Source organism: Ursus maritimus, unplaced genomic scaffold (assembly GCF_017311325.1).
Source record: "Ursus maritimus isolate PB19 unplaced genomic scaffold, ASM1731132v1 scaffold_18, whole genome shotgun sequence".
NCBI classification, from domain to species: Eukaryota; Metazoa; Chordata; class Mammalia; order Carnivora; family Ursidae; genus Ursus; species Ursus maritimus.
The window spans coordinates 47,664,328-47,683,750 of NW_024424230.1; the positions used below are offsets into that span (position 1 = coordinate 47,664,328).

At 40.5% G+C, this 19,423-nt stretch overlaps 1 long non-coding RNA gene across 1 annotated transcript; it reads right to left on the bottom strand.

The window, feature by feature from the left end:
* Positions 1-11,479: 11,479 nt before the first annotated feature.
* LOC103662945 lies at positions 11,480-19,313 on the bottom strand. Its single transcript, XR_568607.2, has 3 exons — positions 19,135-19,313; positions 15,700-15,811; positions 11,480-11,556 (listed from the first exon to the last, which is right to left on the bottom strand). It is a non-coding gene; the product is annotated as an uncharacterized LOC103662945 (long non-coding RNA).
* Positions 19,314-19,423: the final 110 nt, after the last annotated feature.

Sequence of the window (19,423 nt, forward strand, 5' to 3'; positions counted from 1 at the left end):
TCTGCATCTGTTGCAGATCAGCATCTGTTGACCCAGTGGTTTTCTTTTCTTTTCTCCCTAGCCACACCACAGACCCTGTTCTTATCCTGTACATTTGATCAATAAAGGGTGTTAGGTAGTGAAGCAATATAGCAAGGCTAGAGTCCGCCTGTAGTCTTTCCTTCCTCCCTTTGCAGGTGCTCTACAGGAACTATTCAAAACCTCTGGAGTATAAGTGAGCATAAAGTATGAAACCTCAAATTAGCCCCATCACCATATTCGATAAAAAGAAAATGAAGTCAGGACTGATTAAATAGTAGCTTGTCCAGGATTACCAAGGAAGTTAAGACATACAGCTCAGACTATAATCCGTCTGATACTGTATGTATTTCTTTATATTAAACACTCTCTTATCCATCCATCCCCTTACTAGATATATTGTGACTTTATAACACTGTCATGTTGCTACCTCTATTTCAAGACTACTAAATATAGTTTGCCAGGGGTCTCTAAATGATTTCAATTATATATCCTTTCAGTACAAAATTTTTGAACATGTACTTCCAATATATTTTTGAACATGTATTTTCATTGAACATGTCCAATATTTTTGAACATGTACTTCGAATATATGTAATTATGTATGCACAAATTATATGTGTACTACCATGTTATAGGTATAATAAAATATACTCAAAAATCAAAATTATAGGCATACCTCAGGGATATTGCAGGTTTAGTTCCAGATCACCAAATTAAGCAAGTGTTGCAATAAAGTGAGTCAAATGAATTTTTTGTTTTCCCGTGCATATAAAAGTTATGTTTACACTATATCGTAGGCCTTTAAGTGTGTGATAGCATTACATCTAAATAAATGTACATACCCTGATTTAAAAAGTACTTTATTGCTAAAAAAAAAAATGCTAACCATCATTTGAACTTTCAGGGAGTTATAATCTTGCTGGTGGAAGGTCTTGCCTCTACATTGATAGCTGCTGATTGATCGGGATAGTGGTTGCTAAAGGTTCAGGTGGCTGTGGCAATTCCTTAAATTAAGACAACAATGAAGTTTTCTGCATCTGTTGACTCTTCCCTTTCACAAAAATTGCTCTGTAGCATGCAGTGCTGTTTGATAGCATTTTACCCAGAGGGGAAGTTATTTCAAAATTAGAGTCCTCTCAATGAGCAGTAATATTTTGAAAGAAATCTTTTTTTTTTTTTTCTGAGCAGATCTCAAAAGTAGCCTTAATATTCTGTAAACCATGTTATAAACAGATGTGAGGTCATCCAGGCTTCATTGTTCCCTTTATAGAGCATGGGCTGAGTAGATTCAGCAAAATTCTTCAGAGCCCTAGGATTGTCAGAATGGTCAATGACATTGGCTTCAACTTAAAGTCACCAGCTGCAGTAGCCCCTACCAAGACAGTCAGCCTGTCGTTAAAAGCTTTGAAGCCGGGCATTGAGTGCTTCTCTCTAGCTGTGAAAAGTCTGAATAGCATCTTCTTCCAATGGAAGGCTGTTTGTCCGTATTGAAATATTGTTTGGTGTAGCCGCCTTCATTAATGATCTCACCAAGACCTTCCGGATCACCTGCTGCAGCTTTTACAACGGTACCTGCAGCTTCACCTTGCATTTTGATGTCACGGAGACGGCTTCTTCACATAAACCTCATGAACTAACGTCTGCTAGCTCCAAACCTTTTTTCTGTAAGTTCCTCACCTCTCTCAGCCTTCACAGAATTGAAGAGAGTCAGGGCTTTGCTCAGGATTAGGCTTCAACGCAAGGGAATGCTGTGGCTGGTTTATTTTCTATCCAGACCACTCACACTTTCTCCAGCCCAGCCATAAAGCGGTTTCATTTTCTTATCATTTGTGTGTTCACAGATTTAGCACTTTTAATTTCCTTCAGAAACTTTTCCTTTGCGTTTACAACTTGGCTAACTGGTGAAAAAAGCCTAGCTTTCAACCTATCTCAGCTTTCAACATGCCTTCCTCACTAAAGTGAATCATTTCTAGCTTTTGATTTAAAGTGAGAGATGTGTGACTCTCCCTTTCACTTGAACACTTAGAGGTCACTGTAGGGTTATTAATTGGTCCACTTTCACTATTGTTGTGTCTCAAAGAATAGGGAGGTGCCTAGGAGAGGGAGAGAAATGGAGGAACAGCTGGTCAGTGGAGCAGTCAGATCACACACGTTTGTCAATGAAGTTCACCATCTCTGTGGGTACAGTCTGTGTGGTAACATCAAAGGTCACTGATCACGGATCACCATAACAAATAAAATAATGATGAAAAAAATATGAAATATTGTGAGAGGTACCAAAATGTGACACAGAGACATGAAGTGAGCAAATGATGTTGGAAAAAATGGCACCAAGGGACTTGCCCAGCACAGAGGTTGCCACAAACCTTCGATTTGTTAAAAAAAAAAAAAAAGGCAATGTCTGTGAAGTATAATAAAGCAAAGTGCACTAAAACAAGGTATGCCTGTAAAAGACGGTAAGATACAAAATACCCGGAAAAATTTGCATACTTTCTTTCCTTATTGCACTAGATCATCTTCTGTATCCCTAGATGTTTAAATTGGTATTCTCCAAAGTAGACGCACTCCACTTTGGAGACCACTGTGTCATATATGTGTCTGTCACGTTTAGAACCCCGTTATTTTGCACATATATTTGTTTATCTGCCCATTTGTTCAGAAACATTTAGGGTCATTCAAAACTAGTAAAATTTTTATTCTAAACGTAAGTAAGATAAAATAAATAAATTCTTGCCCCAGAAATAAAGCGGTTTTGTTTTTCACCTACTATTCTTACTACTGTGAATGAATTTCTGGCTGCTTTACAATTTATAAAAATGTATAATATTTGGAGAGAAACTATATTAGTTAAAGTAATGCTATCTGCTATAACAAATAGACCAGCCGAAGGTATGCTGCTACTACTGCTTGGCGAGAGCAATATGCTTGTGAGGCTACTTGTCAAGTGTTACTGAGAAAAAAGCACTTGCCGCATCAACAGCTGCAAAAGCTGGGGCTGCAGGTTCATACGCTCCCTTAAAGAGGCCACATAGAAAAAGTAAAAATAAAGAGGACACATCTAAAACAGCTATAATTTAGTCACTACCTGATAACATTTACAATAATACACAAGAGCCAGCTTCCTTTCCAAGCTAAACAGCAGGTTAAATAGGGAAGTGACAGGAATCACTACCCGCATTTTTCAAGTCTCTGATGGTGGCTCCAATCTCTGTAATCCCTCCAGGAATGTGGTTAATGCTTCTGGTTGATTGTCGTGGTAAGAAAAGGCAATTACAGAACTTCCATTAGGACTTTCTACTGTTAGGTTTCACTCCATAGATTGGGGAGCCAGTATCCATATTCTTCCAGTTGCCGGGTTTGTCTATTCCAACTACGCATTCAGAAATCATACCATGTGGGGCGCCTGGGTGGCACAGTGGTTAAGCGTCTGCCTTCGGCTCAGGGCGTGATCCCGGCGTTGTGGGATCGAGCCCCACATCGGGCTCCTCTGCTGTGAGCCTGCTTCTTCCTCTCCCACTCCCCCCTGCTTGTGTTCCCTCTCTCGCTGGCTGTCTCTATCTCTGTCGAATAAATAAATAAAATCTTTAAAAAAAAAAAAAGAAAGAAAGAAATCATACAATGTACTAGATCCCAAACTGGATTAACCATGTGATGTTCATGACCACCACTCTGACCAATGGATTTTAATGGCTTGACCGCCCGCCCATAGGGATTGGCATACTCATAGCTGATATATACGAACATCTAAAAGGGAAATTTCCCTTTTCCTCAGGCCCCTAACTCTGGAAAATGATAGTTGGTTCCTTTTGTGAAGAAAAAACGGGGAAGGAAGATTATAGGATAAGGTTTTGGCTGTGTCACAGGGTCCGTTCTCACGAAGACCCTCCTTTTCTCCCTTCAAGGTCCTGTGAAATGGCTTACATTCATACACTGGATAAAAGGCCATGGCTCATGCGGTAACTCAAGTCAGGTCTCTGTCAACTAGAACTAGGATTTTTCTGATTGTACGGATAAAAAAATTACTTAAGGAAGCTGCCCACCTATTTAATTCACCATGATTGAATTGCCACCGCCAGCAACCTATGTAAATTAACACATTCTGATTGCCACTCTGGTCCTATTGCCTTTTTTAGTAACTGCATTCACCTAGTCTCTGATGGTTAAGCATTGATACCTGGCTTCTGTTACTCTGGCATGAAATCAAGGAACCCATTTCAATGGTGAAATCTCCCACCATCATCCCTGATATGCAGATGGAAGCTGTCAATGAGCTTTTTAAAGATGCTGGTGATCCCCTCATCAGCGCAGTTCTCAATGTCTTAATGAAGAATGTCCTCTGGGATAACTTTCCTGCTCCTGAAGCTTTTGGGTTCCTTCCTTGAAATATACCAGGGACGCTCTGACATCTCAGCCTACTGAAAGTAAGCCACCATTAAGTTCAGTTTTCAGTCAACCAAACTGCTGCTTGAGCGACACGTTGTATCAGAAAACTCTGATAAGTGCTCCCACGTTGATCAGTTCAGCCCAGTCCAATGTTAAGTTCTGTTCCTTTTTGTCAGCACTTAAAAAATTCATTCCCACACATATTTTCATGTCTCTGACAATATGAATTTCCAAAATCTTGCAATGGGAGGTGGGGGGCGGGGCTATCTTCTCCCAGGTCAGACAAGGAACTGCTTCAGATGACTAACCGCAGTGTCTTCACTCAAGGAGAGGCTAGTCTCCACAGACACAAGAAGAAGGAATGTTTTGGTTGGCAAAGAAGTCATCAGGAGAATGAAATACTATTGTTCCATAAAAAAGAACAAACAATGCACACAATAACTTGGATGGATCTTGAAGGGTTACATAGTGTAGAATTCCATTTATAGAACATTCTTAAAGTGACAACATTGTAGTGCTAGAGAACATATCAGTGGTTGCCAGGGATAGAGTTGTGGGAAGGGCATGACTATTAATGGCTAACACAATAGTTTTCTTGTGGTGATGGAACAGTTCTGAACCCTGGTTATGATGAGTTACTCAAATCCACACATATGATAAAATGTCATAGAACTGTACATCCATCAAGAAAGGAGTGCCTATAAAACTAGCAAAATCTGAAGGAGGTCTGTACCTGAGTTAGTAATATTGTACCAAAGTTAGTTTCCTACTTTTTACAGGGTACTAAGGTTATCATTGGAGGAAACCAGGCAAAGGGTACACAGGAACTCTGTACTATTTTTGCAACTTATATGAGTCTTAAACTATCTTAAAATAAGAAGAAAGAGGGATGTCTGGGTGGCTCAGTCAGTTAAGTATCTGCCTTCGGTTTAGGTCATGATCCCAGCGTTCTGGGATTGAGCCCCACATCAGGCTCCTTGCTCCGTGGGGAGCCTGCTTCTCCCTCTGCCTGCTGCTCCCCCTACTTATGCACTCACTCTCTCTCTCCATCTCTGACAAATAAAATCTTTTAAAAAATAAGAAGAAAGAAAGAAAAAAAGGAGGGAAGAAGGAAAGAAGGAAGGAAGGGGAACCTAAAGGGGACATAGAGATTCAAGTTTCTCAGATTTATCTGAATTCACCCAAATGCCTTCATTCTAAGTCTCAGAGTCCCACTTTTTCCCAATCTATGCCCCAACTTTTACAGAGAAGGGATTCTGGTCCTCAATGATACTGCATGAGTTAACAAACCCTGATACTTCCTTGCTTCTCTCCTTCTAGACTTCTTTCATATGAAATAATAAATATCCTTCTTGTTTAGTTATTTTTGTTACTTGAAGTTGACAACAGTCCTAATTCAAATTCCTGACTCATAAATAGATATATTACTTAACAAATTTACTCTTTAGTGATCACTCTTTAATGATACTCTTCCTTTTTAAAAAAATTTTTTTAAATTATCTTGAAGAAACAGACTCCACATTTTATTGACAGCCACTTTTTTTTATAAGATTTTGTTTATTAATTTGAGAGAGAGAATGAGAGAGCACAAGCAGTGGGAGAGGCAGAAAGAGAAGCCCCAATACTCTTCCTTTCTAAAATTATTTTCTTCTGGGGTGCCTGGATGGCTTAGTCGGTTAAGCATCTGACTTTGGCTCAGGTCCCCATCTCAGGATCCGGGGATCAAGTCCCACGTTGGGCTCCCTGCTTAGCGGGGAGTCTGCTTCTCCCTCTCCCTCTGATTCTCTTCCCACTGTGCTCTCTCTCTCTCTGTCTCAAATAAATAAATCTTAAAAATAAATAATTTTTTTCTAAACAAAACAAAACCTCAATTCAAATTGGCTTAACCAAAAAGGGAAAACTGTTAGGTCATATACATGAAAAAGATAAAAGTTCCAGATTAATATGTATATTGACTCAGAAACTCAAGCAACACTTTTTATGATTCAGGTTTTTTCCAGTTCTCATTTCTTTTTCCTTTTCTTGGCTTCCTTTATAGTCACCAACTAGACTCAAGCTCCTGGCTTCATTCATCTTACTGCTAGAAGTTCCAGCATAAAGAGGTCCCCCACTCTCTCCCAACAGTCTCAGCAGAAGTCTCCTTGTGAGACAATGACTGAACATGATCACGCACCTAGCTTTGACTCAAAGTCCGAGGCCATGATAGGTCTGGGTTTCACGTCACTTTTTTTGGTAAAGATTTTCTTTATTTATCTATCTTCGAGAGAGAGCATGAGTGGGGGAAGGAGCAGAGGGGGAGAGAGAGGGGCAAGCAGACTCTGCGCTGAGCGCTGAGCACAGAGCCTGACACAGTGTTCCATCTCATGACCCGGAGATAACAACCTGAGCCGAAACCAAGAGTCAATGCCCAACTCACTGAGCCCCCCAGGAGCCCCTCATGTCACTCTTAAGTTTGGTGTGGTTTCAGCTCTACCAGAAGCACACGGTCTAAAAGTAGAAGCAAGGATACCAGTACCAAAGAAAGTGAGTAAATGCTCAAGAAAAAATGTTTTGGAAAATGAATACTAATGATTATGTTGGAACATATCATGCAGTGCTTCAGCTAGAATTGCTCGAATTCTGAAACAGATTTAGAGGATATCATCTGATAGTTAGATCATGGCAGCCTTTTGATGTGGTAGAATGAAACAATGTGGTAGAATGAAATGAGGAAGTCAGGCGACTTTAGTTCTAGCTTAACACTGAGGCTTACCAACTCTGTGAGCTTCAGGAAATCACCTAAGTTTTCTGGTCCTCAGTTGCTTAATGTATAAGACCAAGGAGTTAATAATTTTGTACATATAGATATAATGGTTCTTGGTTCATTTTTTAAATATATCCTACATGCATACTTTTGAGAAGTGCCAAGAGTTGGTGTCAGAGGAGTCATAGCAAACACATCTGCGGCCAAACTTGTCAGAAATGCAAGCATATCAGGGGCCATAATCTTAGCCCTGTGTGACAGGCTGGCTCTCGAAGGTGCTCTGCACAGAAATTGGAACAGTATCAGCCCCCCTACACTCCTTGCCTGTCAGGATCTGTCTCGGAGCTATGACAAACTTGCATCATTCCCACCAATTTGTACCAGCACCTCAGATCCCAAACAACAAATAAAACTTCTTTTCCTTGCCCTCCCAAATTAGATTTGCCAACAGTAAGAACTTGAGTAATGCAACAAAACTCTTCCGAAAGATTTGTTTTTTCCCACAAAGATTTGATAGAGCAATTGTTCCCTTCCCGTTGGCCTGTGGTCAGACGTTCAACCTATAAATTTCAGCAATTCCTCATGTTACCATGAACCTTTGTGAGTGCTCCCAGGCATTCCATCACAGAAAAAGATGTGAACTGACAGAGTCCAATTATAATTCTAGTGCCAAACTATACAAACTTTCTCTCATCTATAACTTCTTTACTTCTAAGATCTACCGCACTTACAACATTTCACTGGAATATTCTATCTAAGAGATGAAACTTTCTAGAGATGGATGGTGGTGATGGTTGCATACCCATGTGGACGTAGTTAATGCCACTGAACTGCACACTTAAAAAGAGTTAAAAAGATAAATTTAATGTTATGTTTTACTACAGTAAAAACAAAAATTACAATATAACCCAGCAATTCCACTCCTATATGTATACCCAAAAGAATCGTGGAGAGGGGTTGGGGAGTTGGGCAAGATGGGTGAAGGGGAGTGGGAGATACAGGTTTCCAGTTAGAGAATGAATAAGTCATGGGAAGAAAAGGCAGAGCACAAGGAATATAGTCAATGATGTTGTAATAGTGATGTACGGGGACAGATGGCAGCTACATTTGTGGTGAGCATGGCATGAGGTATAAACTTATCAAATCCCTATGTTGTGTACCTGAAACTCATGTAACATTGCATGTCAACTATACTCAAATAAAAAAAGAAGGAAATTGAAAGTAGGTACTCAAACAGGCATTTGTATGACAATGTTCACTGCAGTATTATTCCCAACAGCCAAAAGGTGGAAACAACACATGTGTTCATCAATAGATAAATGATAAACAAAATGTGGTATATAGACACAATGGAATATTATTTTGCCTTAAAAAGAAATGAAGTTCTGGGGTGCCTGGGTGGCACAGCGGTTAAGCGTCTGCCTTCGGCTCAGGGCGTGATCCCGGCGTTATGGGATCGAGCCCCACATCAGGCTCCTCCGCTATGAGCCTGCTTCTTCCTCTCCCACTCCCCCTGCTTGTGTTCCCTCTCTCGCTGGCTGTCTCTATCTCCGTCGAATAAATAAATAAAATCTTTAAAAAAAAAAAATGAAGTTCTGAATCTACAACATAGCTGAAACTTGAAGGCATTATAAGTGAAATATGCCAGAAAGAAAAGGATAATGTTGTATGTTTCCACTTACATTAGGTAACTATACTAGTCAAGTTCACAAAGACAGCAAGTAGATTAGAGATTACCAGGGGGGTTGATGGAAGGGCAATAAGGAGTTATTGCTCAAGGATTACAGAGTTTCTGTTTGAGGTAATAAAAAAAGTTTTGAAATAAAAGCAGCGATGGTTGCACAACATTGTGAATGGGATTAATATCACTGAAATTTACCCTTACGAATGGTTAAATTGACAAATTTTTTATATGTATTCTATCACATATGATACATATAACAAAATACCACACATATTTACTACATAAATATGTGTTTATTTATAGATTTTTAAAAATTTATAATCTGGGGCACCTGGGTGGCTCAGTCCATTAAGCATCTGCCTTCGGCGTAGATCATGATCCCAGGGTCCTGGGATCGAGCCCTGTATCAGACTCCCTGCTCAGCGGAGAGTCTGCTTCAGCTTCTCCCTCTCTCTTTCCCTCTCCCCCTGCTTGTGCTTTCTCTTTCTTTCTCTCTCAAATAAATAGATAAATTAAAAAAAATTATCTAATATACTAAAAGCCGTTGAATTGTACACTTTTTTTTTAAGGGGGAAGGGGCAGAGGGAAAGGGAGAGAAAGAATCCAAAGCAGGCTCAAAGCTCAGCAGCATGGAGCCCAACACGGGGCTTGATCCCACAACCCCAAGATCATGGCTGGAGCCAAAACCAAGAGTCCTATGCTTAACTAGCTGAGCCACCCAGGCACCCCTGAATTGTACACTTTAAACAAGTGAATTGTATACCACGTAAATTATATCTCAGTAAAGCTGTTTTTAAAAATAAGACAGAAAAAAAAAAACACAAGATAGAGATTGGCTGAATGGATTTAAAAAATAAGTAAAGGACACCTGGGTGGCTCAGTCGGTTAAGGTCTGCCTTTGCCTCAGGTCATGATCCCAGGGTCCTAGGATCCAGTCCTGCATCAGGCTCCTTGCTCGGTGGCAAGCCTGCTTCTCCCTCTGCCCGCCACTCCCCCTGCTTGTTCACGCACTCACACGTGCTTTCTCTCTCTCTCCGACAAATAAATAAATAAAATCTTTTAAAAAAATAAGTGAAAAAAAAATCCAACTATATGCTATTTATAAGAGATTCACTTTAGCACCAAAGACATAAATAGGTTGAAAGTGAAAGGATGGAAAAATATATTCCATGTGTATTAGTTCCCTATGACAAATTACCACAAACTAAGTAGCTGAAAACAAAGGAAATTTATTCTCTTGCAATTCTAGAGACCAGAAGTCCAAAATAAAGGTTTCAGCCAGGTTAGCTACTTGTGGAGGTTGAAGGAGAATCCATCCCATGCCTCTCTCCTAGCTTCTGGTTACTGCTGGCATCCTCAGGCATTCTGTAGCTTACAGATACATTACTTCAATGCCCTCCTCCATCTTCACATGGCCTTCTGTGTGCATCTCTCAAATATTCCTTTCATATCTCTTATAAGAATGCCTGTCATTGGATTTAAGGCCCAACCTCAGACCAAGATGATCTCATCTCAGAACCATTCACTTAATTATATCTGCAGCGAAGACCCTATCTCCAAATAAGTATGAGTGAAGACTTAGACATATCTTTTTGCAGTCCGTATTCAACCCACTATAACATGCAAATAGTAATCAAAGGAGAGCTGGGGCAGCTAGACTAAAAGCAGACCAAATAAACTTTAAGTAAAAAATCATTACAAAAGACAAGCAAAGACATATATTGATCAGGTCAATCCATCAAGAGGATACATCAGTTAATAAACATATATTCACTTTAAAAAAAGCCCCAAAATATATGAGGCAAAAACTGGCAGAATTGAGGAATAAATAGACAGTTCTACAATAATAGTTGAAGATTTCAACAAGCCATTTTGGTAACGGAGAGAACAACCACACAGAAGATCTATAAGGAAATGCAAAATTCAAACAACACTATAAGCCAACCAGACCTAATAGACAAATATGGAACACCACCTCCAACAACAACAAAATACATTCTTCTCAACTCCACATGGAAATTTCTCCAGGATAGACCATAAGCTAGTCCACAAAGCGAGTCTCAATGAATTTTAAAAGACTGAAATCCTACAAAGTATCTTATCTGGCCACAATGAAATGAAGCCAGAAATCAATAACAGAAGGAAATTTGGAAAATGCACAAATACGTGGAAACAAAAAAACACTTTTTTTTTTTTTTTTTGCAAGCACACAAACATGAACTGGGGTGGTTGGGGGTGGGGGCTCAATCTCACAACCATGAGATCATGACCTGAGTCGAAATCAAGAGTCAGATGCTCAACCAACGGAACCACCCAGGTGCCTCAAAGCAACACACTCTTTTTTTTTTTTAATGATTTTTTATTATATTATGTTAGTCACCATACAGCACATCCCCGGTTTCCCATGTAAAGCTCAATGATTCATTAGTTGTGTATAACACCCAGTGCACCATGCAATACGTGCCCTCCTTACTACCCATCACCAGTCTATCCCATTCCCCCACCCCCTCCCCTCTGAGGCCCTCAGTTTGTTTCTCATAGTCCATAGTCTCTCATGCTTCATTCCCCCTTCTGATTATCCCCCCTTTCTTCCCCTACCAATCATCCTAGTTCGTATGTTCCATAGATGAGAGAAATCATATGATAGTTGTCTTTCTCTGCTTGACTTATTTCACTTAGCATTATCTCCTCCAGTGCCGTCCAAAGCAACACACTCTTAAACAGCCTGTGGGTCAAAGAAGAAATCAAAAGAAAGATGTGAAGATAATTTAAAATGAATGAAAACAAACACACAGCATACCCAAACTCATGGAATACAGAGAAAGCAGTGCTCAAAGAGAAATTGATAGCTGAAAATGCTTACAGTAAAGAAGATCCCAAATCAATAACCTTACTTAACAACTTAAGGAACTAGAGAAGAAAAACAGGTTAACCCCAAAGCAAGCATAAGGAAGGTAATAATAAAGATTAGAGCAGTGATCAATAGAGAATCGAAAAACAATAGAATTAATGAAACCAAAAGTTGATTCTTTGGAAACAACCACATGGACAAATTTTTAGTTAGACTGACTAAAAAAACAGAAGCGGCAAATAACTAAAATCAGATTGAAAGTGGGATCATCGCTGTGGATCTCACAGAAACAAAAAGGATTATAAAAGACTACCGTGAACAGTTGTAAGCCAACAAATTAGATAATCTAAATGACATAGACAAGCTTTTTAAAAAATTTATTTCAGTTATTTATTTGAGAGAGAGCACCGGCGGGGGTAGGGAGGGAGGATGGGAGAAGCAGACCCCCTGATGAGCAGGGAGCCCAATGCAGGGCTCGATTCCAAGACCCCAGGATCATGTCCTGAGCCAAAAGCAGACACTTAACCAACTGAGCCACCCAGGCAACCCGAAATAGACAAACTTCTAGAGAAATACATAATACCAAAACTGACTTAAGAACAACCAGAAAAATTTAACAGACCTATAACAAGAGAATGAGTCAGTAATCAAAAACCTTCCCCCTAAAAAAGCCGAGGACCATAAGCCTTCACTGGTGAATTCTACCAAACATTTAAAGAATTAATACAAATGCTTCTCAAACTCCTCCAAAACGTAAAAGTAAAGGAAGCACTTCCTGACTCATTCTATGACATTACCCTGATACCAAAGCCAAACAAAACCAACACAGGGAAACTAGAGACAACATTCCTTATGAATATAGTTGAAAAAATCCTCAACAAAATACAAGCAAACCTAAGCCAGCAGCACAGAAAGAGGATTATACATTACAGCCGATTAGGATTTATTCTAGAATGCAAGGGTGCTTCAGCATGTGAAAATCAATGTGCTACATCACATTACCAGAACAAAGGGGGGAAAAACAGGTGATCACCTCATTTAATACAGAAAAAGTATATGAAAATATCTCACACCTTTTCATGATGAAAACCTTGAACAAAGTGGGAGCAAAAAGGAATTTCCTCAACATAAGAAAGGGCATTTATGAATAACCCACAGCTAACATACTCAAAAGCTATGGCTACAGTCTTATCTGAGGTTCAGGGTCCTCTTCCAAGTTCACATGGTTATTTGGAGAATTCAGTTTCTTGCAGCTGTAGACCTAACTCAGGAGGCTTGTTTCTTAAAGGCCAGCAGAAGAGTCTCTGACTTCTTCCATGTCTGATTTCTGCACTCTCTTTTAGAAGCTTCACCTGATTACATCAGGCCCACCCAGGAACTTTCCCTTTGGATTCACTCGAAGTCTACTGCTTGGGCTTTCATTACATCTTCAAAATCACTTCACCTTTGGGGCGCCTGGGTGGCACAGTCGTTAAGCGTCTGCCTTTGGCTCAGGGTGTGATCCCCACGCTCTGGGATCGAGCCCCACGTCAGGCTCCTCCGCTGAGAGCCTGCTTCTTCCTCTCCCACTCCCCCTGCTTGTGTTCCCTCTCTCCCTGGCTGTGTCTCTCTCTCTGTCAAATAAATAAATAAAACCTTAAAAAAAAATCACTTCACCTTTGCTATATAAAGTAGCATAATCACAGAAATGATATCCCATCATATTGTTAGGTCCCACCCACACTCAAGGGTAGGGGATTATGTAAGGCTGTGTACACCAGGGGGAGCAATATTGAGAAGCGGTCATCATAGAGTTCTACCTACCATAGGCTGTGACCTTCGATGAGGTAGAAAAGGGCATTGCCTTCACCTGTGTTTGGGACTCTTTCCCCCCTGCCCCCTCTAGGACCATAACCCATCAGTCACACAATTGTGTATATCCAGGTAAGTTTGGAGGTATGCAACTAAGAATTTACTATTCTATTTTCCCTTTTTTGTTTATTTATTTATTTTTGTTACTTAAATGAGTTGGCCTAATAACTAATTTTAGCACATTCTTGCAGTGCTTTCACATGACCACTCCATACTTACGTACTATGGGTACATTTACTTGTAAATGAGCTACTTGAGAATTAACAAGGGAGGGTGTTTTCAGAGATGTCAAGGTGGCCAAAAATATTTCTATTTCCAATGATGTATGATCAGAAAGCTGCATCTCTGTCTGAAGGGGAATTCTATTAAAGTCCTATTAAGATAATTTTGATCTCAAACATTTCAAGTGGAACCCATATGATAGTTTCTTTTTCTGTCTGTCATTCCACCTTACACAAAATATGTAAGGAAGGAGGAAGCATCAACTTTATGTTCCTCCAGTTGGGTTAGTCTGTAAATTAATCCTCTCCACACAAAGGCATTCCCAAATGACTTCAGTTACCTTGGAGGAAGCAGGTTAATTTATCTCCCTATTATGGCTACTACTTGGCTGCCCTACCCCGAATCTAATAAACACAAATTAACCTTGAGGGAAGCTTTATGCAGATTTTTGCTCAAGATTCCAGTGATAAGGGCACCTGTGTGGCTCAGTCAGTTGGGCGTCTACCTTCAGCTCAGTTCATGATCCCGGGGTCCTGGGATCGAGTCCCAAGCCCCTGGGCTCCCTGCTCGGTGGGGAGTCTGTTTCTCCCTCTCCCTCTACCCCTCTCCCTCCCCCTCCACTTGTGCTCGTGCTCTGTCTCAAATAAATACATAAAAACTTAAAGACTCTAGTGATAAATCTGAACAGTACAAATTGGGACTGGGGTCTGGGGACCACAAACTTATCTGCCCCCTTGACCACTTCTGAAGCCTCCCAAGAATTCCACTTTTTTTCTTCCCCAGGCCTCCACTGCAGGAATGTCCCCCATGAACATTCCTCCTTTCCAACATGACTTTATGCCAGTTACTAGAGCCCTTCCTTACTTAAATGCCTTTTTTCATCCTGAAGGCTCTGGCCTCAGTTCCCAGGGTATAGTCTCCTCCCTGCCAAGATCAATCAGTTGGAAGTCAGATTGCTAGTGCTTAAGTTGGGCTTTGCAGTGTTAGGGATAATTGGTGCTAAAGACAGAACTACAGTTAGTGTATTAATGATAAGTATTAGAACTGAGGAGTTGGGGTCACAGTGGTGTATTAATAAATAATCTGGCAACATCCACAATTTTTATAACAATCCATATAGAATTATAATATTTCTTTTTAAAAAAGATTTTATTTCTTTATTTTTTAAAGTGGGGGGGGGTCGGCAGGCAGCAGAGGGAGAGGAACAAGCAGACTCCACTCTGAGCATGGAGCCCAGTGTAGGGCTCAATCCCATGACCCTGCGATCATGACCTAAGCCGAAATAGTTAGACCCTTAACCAACAGAGCCACCCAGACACCCCAGAACTATAATATTTCTTTTAATTGAATGTAACCTAAAATTTTTATTTCATTAAGTGTATGCCTTGTGATTTTCAGTTCTGGCATTCTCCGAAAGTATAAACCATTCTGTCCTCTGCCTGATTTCTGTTGATGATTTGCCACAGATTTGAGGAGGTTAGGGGAATAGGGTGTTTCCTATTACAGACAGAGTTTTGTTTTATCCAAAAATTAAAGAGAAATAACCCAGAAACATTACCAATGAAGAGGTTTAATTCCTCCTGAAACCCCTCAGGGAGTCGATATTAAAAACTCGCCTTTTTTTCTGAACTTGTCTTTAACTTAATATGAATACAGATGGAAAGGGGCGCTTGGGTGGCTCAGTCAGTTAAGCTTCTGCCTTCGTCTCAGGTCATGATCCCAGGATCCTGGGATCAAGCCCCACATAGGGCTCCTTGCTCAGCCAGGAGCCTGCTTCTCCCTCTTCCTCTGCCTGCCGCTCCCCTTGCTTGTTCTCTCTCTCTGTGTCAAATAAATAAAATCTTTTTAAAAATGCAGGTGGATGGATTCAAAAACAACTAGAGATATACATACAGATACAAGTAGACATATGTACACATGGGTTAGGATACATAGATATATTACCTAGTTCAGTCAGCTGAGAGGACCTAGACACAATGATACCCCAGTAGCAATGACCACATCAATGCCCAGTGAGCACCCAGTGCCCATATCTTGGTTTCTAAATGCCATTTCTCTGTTAAACAAAAACAAAAACAGGGCATATTACAATTTGTAAAGATGTGTTTCTCTATTTTTTAAGATTTTATTTATTCCTTTGAGAGACAGAGAGAACACAAGCAGGGGCAGAGGAAGAAGCAGACTCCCCCACTGAGCTGGGAGCCTGACATGGGACTCAATCCTGGGACCTGGAGATCATGACCGAAGTCAAAGGCTGATGCTTAACCATCTGAGCCACCCAGGCGCCCTGAGATGTGTTTCTATTTAAAACTTGTTTTCCATTATGTCTTAGAATGTTTGGCCTTTCCTGCTTTTAGCTATATATCTTTTCACATTATTTTATTCCTTTACAATTAATTTTGTATGTTTTTAAATGACTTTTTTACTGTTTAAAAAGTAATAAATGTTCATTGTGACAATTAATTAAAGAGAAGTATAAAGAAAAGAATTAAAAATCTCAATGGGGGGACGCCTGGGTGGCTCAGTCAGTTAAGCTTCTGCCTTCAGTTCCGGTCATGATCCCAGGGTCCTGGGATCAAGTCCACATCAGGCTCCCTGCTCAGTAGGGAGCCTGCTTCTCCCTCTGCCTGTCCCTCCCCCTGCTTCTTCTCTCTTTGACAAATAAATAAAAATCTTTTTAAAAAATCTCAATGGGTTTCTTAACTTTGAGGATTTTTGAAAGAGCTGAAATCAGAGCACCTGGGTGGCTCAGTCTGTTAAGCATCTGACTCTTGGTTTTGGCTCAGGTCATGGAGTCCTCCCTCTCCCCCCTCCTCTGCCCTTCCCCCTGCTCATTCTCTCTTGCTCTCCCTCTTGCTCTAAAATAAATAAATAAAATATTTTTAAAAAAAGAAAGAAAGCTGAAATCTTTAACTTATTTAAAACATTTCTACAATAAATATGGTTGACTCTTGAACTGCACAGGTCCACATATATGAGGATTTTCTTTATAAATATGGTATGATACTGTAGATGGGTTTCTCTTTCTTAGGATTTTCTTAATAACATTTTCTTTTCTCTAGCTGACTTTCTTATAAGAATATAGCATAGAGGCGCCTGGGTGGCTCAGTCAGTTAATTGTCTGCCTTCAGCTCAGGTCATGATCCCAGGGTCCTGGGATTGAGCCCTACATTGGGCTCCCTGCTCAGTGGGGAGCCTGCTTCCCACTCTCCTCCTCACTAGTGCTCTCCCTAGCTATCTCTGTCGTTATCTGTCTTTCTCTCTCAAATAAAGAAATAAAATCTTTTAAAAAACTATAAAAAACAATATAGTATATAATACATATAACACACAAAATATGTGTTGTTTATGTTATCAGTAAGGTTTTCCGTCAATAGTAGGCTGTTAAGTTTCTGAAGAGTCAACAGTTATACACAGATTTTTGACTGTGCAGAGGTTGGCGCCTCTAACCCTCATGTTGTTCAAGGGTCAACTGTCCATTGGTAAGCAAAAATGAGCCACTGATATTTATTAATATTTGAATGTTTTTGTAGGACTTTTCCATATTCTCTATTAGTTTCCTATTGCTACATAACAAATCACCACAAATTTAGCAGCTTAAAACAACACATTTACTATTTGACAGTTTCCATGGATCAGGGGTCCAGGCACAACTTAACTGGGGCTCTGCTCCAGGTCTTACAAGCCTGCAGTCAAGATGTTGGACAGGCTGTGTTTTCATCTGGAGGCTTGACTGAGGACGAAACTGCTTCCAAGCTTATTCAGGGTGTTGGCAGAATTCATTTCCTTTCAGTTGTAGGACAAAAGGCCCTACCTTTTTGCTAGCTGTTGGCGAGAGGCTCCCCCAAGAGTCCTGGAGGCCACCACTAGTTCCCTGCTATGTGGTCCTCTCCAGCTGCAGTTCATATAGCTGTTTGCTTCCTCAAGGTGGCAGGAGAGCCTTTTAGCTCCACTCTGCTAAGCTAGAGTCACATAACATAATGTAATCACAGAAGTGGTGACATCTCATCACTTTTACTATATTCTATTAGTTAGAAGTAAGTCACTGGTCCTATCTGCATTCAAGGAGAAAGAATTATACACAGGCATAGACACCAAGCAGAGGAAGTTATTGGGGGTCAGGTTAGGGTCTGAGCTCTCATTTCCTCATCTAAACTGGAATAGTTCTTAAGGAAGTTTGTGAATGTTCTTCTAACAGCAAAGAAAGTTTGACATCTTCAATCTCAACCATCTTACTTTATAGACAGGGGATTGAGGCTCCGAAAGAGTAAATGGTTTGCCTAAGTTTGGTGGATGAGTTCAGAGTTGTTTACTCCCAGGTCAGCACACTCTCTACACATCATGATGCTGATGAAGTATTTTATGGTATTGTCACTTTCCACTTAAGCAAAATAAAATATATATGTATTTATGGGTACACAGGGCAGAAGGTGGGTGCAGGCATTATAAAGAATGTTGCATGCACATTGTCAAGTCTGGCAGCCAGCATGTATATTTGCATTTTCTGGGTGTGCTCACATGCAAGAATCAATGAGGGAAAAAGAATTACTAAAGCTCAGGGCAAGACCAGTACATACCTATTTTCATTTAGTCATCCCAAAGACTCTATAAAGTAGAAATTATTATTCTACAGATTTAAAAAAAAAAAACAGGTTCATTGAAGACAACTAAAGTATTCTGGGTGCTGGCCACCATCAAGTTACAGTGACCAAATCAAGGCCAAATAAATTGTTCACTTCTGGCCCATCCCATTTCTCTATCACTAATTTCTATGATTAATTTACAATCCTGTGAAATTTTTCATAGTCTCTACAGTCCTTGCCTTTTTCTTTTTGCCTATTAAAGTCTTGCCACTCTTGGTACCTCCAGGTGGGAGGAGTTCATAATAATAGACTGCTACATCTTCTAGCCCTTTTAGATGCCTCTATCTTCCGGTTTAGTCGTGTTGCCATAAATAAGCCTAGGAAAACCTACTTCATAAATGGTTTCTGGTCCCTACGTTAAGTAACTGTGAATTTCGGTAAGTCTAGAAGTTCAAAGCACTAACGAACCACAAATAGGCTTTAAAATTTTTTGAATCCCAGTTCCTTTTCTTGATCTCCTTATTAATTTTTGGTAACCACTTCTCACTTAAGGCATACTTAAGGAACTAAAAGGATTCAGAGGGATTTAAAGTACGAATAGCCTTATTATTGAATGTTTTATAGAGTATTTTTTCTCTTTTGATGGAGTTCAGGAGAAACACAACTTTTTGGGGGATGTAGGATTTTTTTTTTTCCCTACGCAGTGCATTCTTCCAACATATATTTGGCATTAACTCCCCCAAGTTTTTTCCGGGGCACCTTAAACCGCTAGTTTACAGTATTTAACGAAACCCACCGCCATGCGGAATCGTTCAAGGTCACTGGAGCAGGTGCCCGGCCACGGACCGGAACGCGCGCACGGCCAGAGCCCATTTTCTTCTCCAAAGTCGGCCCTCGATCTCTGCCCACTTTTGGGGGTCACCCAGGCTGACTGCGACCAGACCGGGAGATCCAGTCCGCCTCCACGGTGGCCGCGCTTGGAACCGCGCCTCTGGAAGGTTCCTGAGTGGCTGACGGTGGGGGCGGCTCCAGGGAAGCTGGGGCGGAGCCGGCGGCGCCCGGCAGCGGTGCTACGCCTCCCGGGG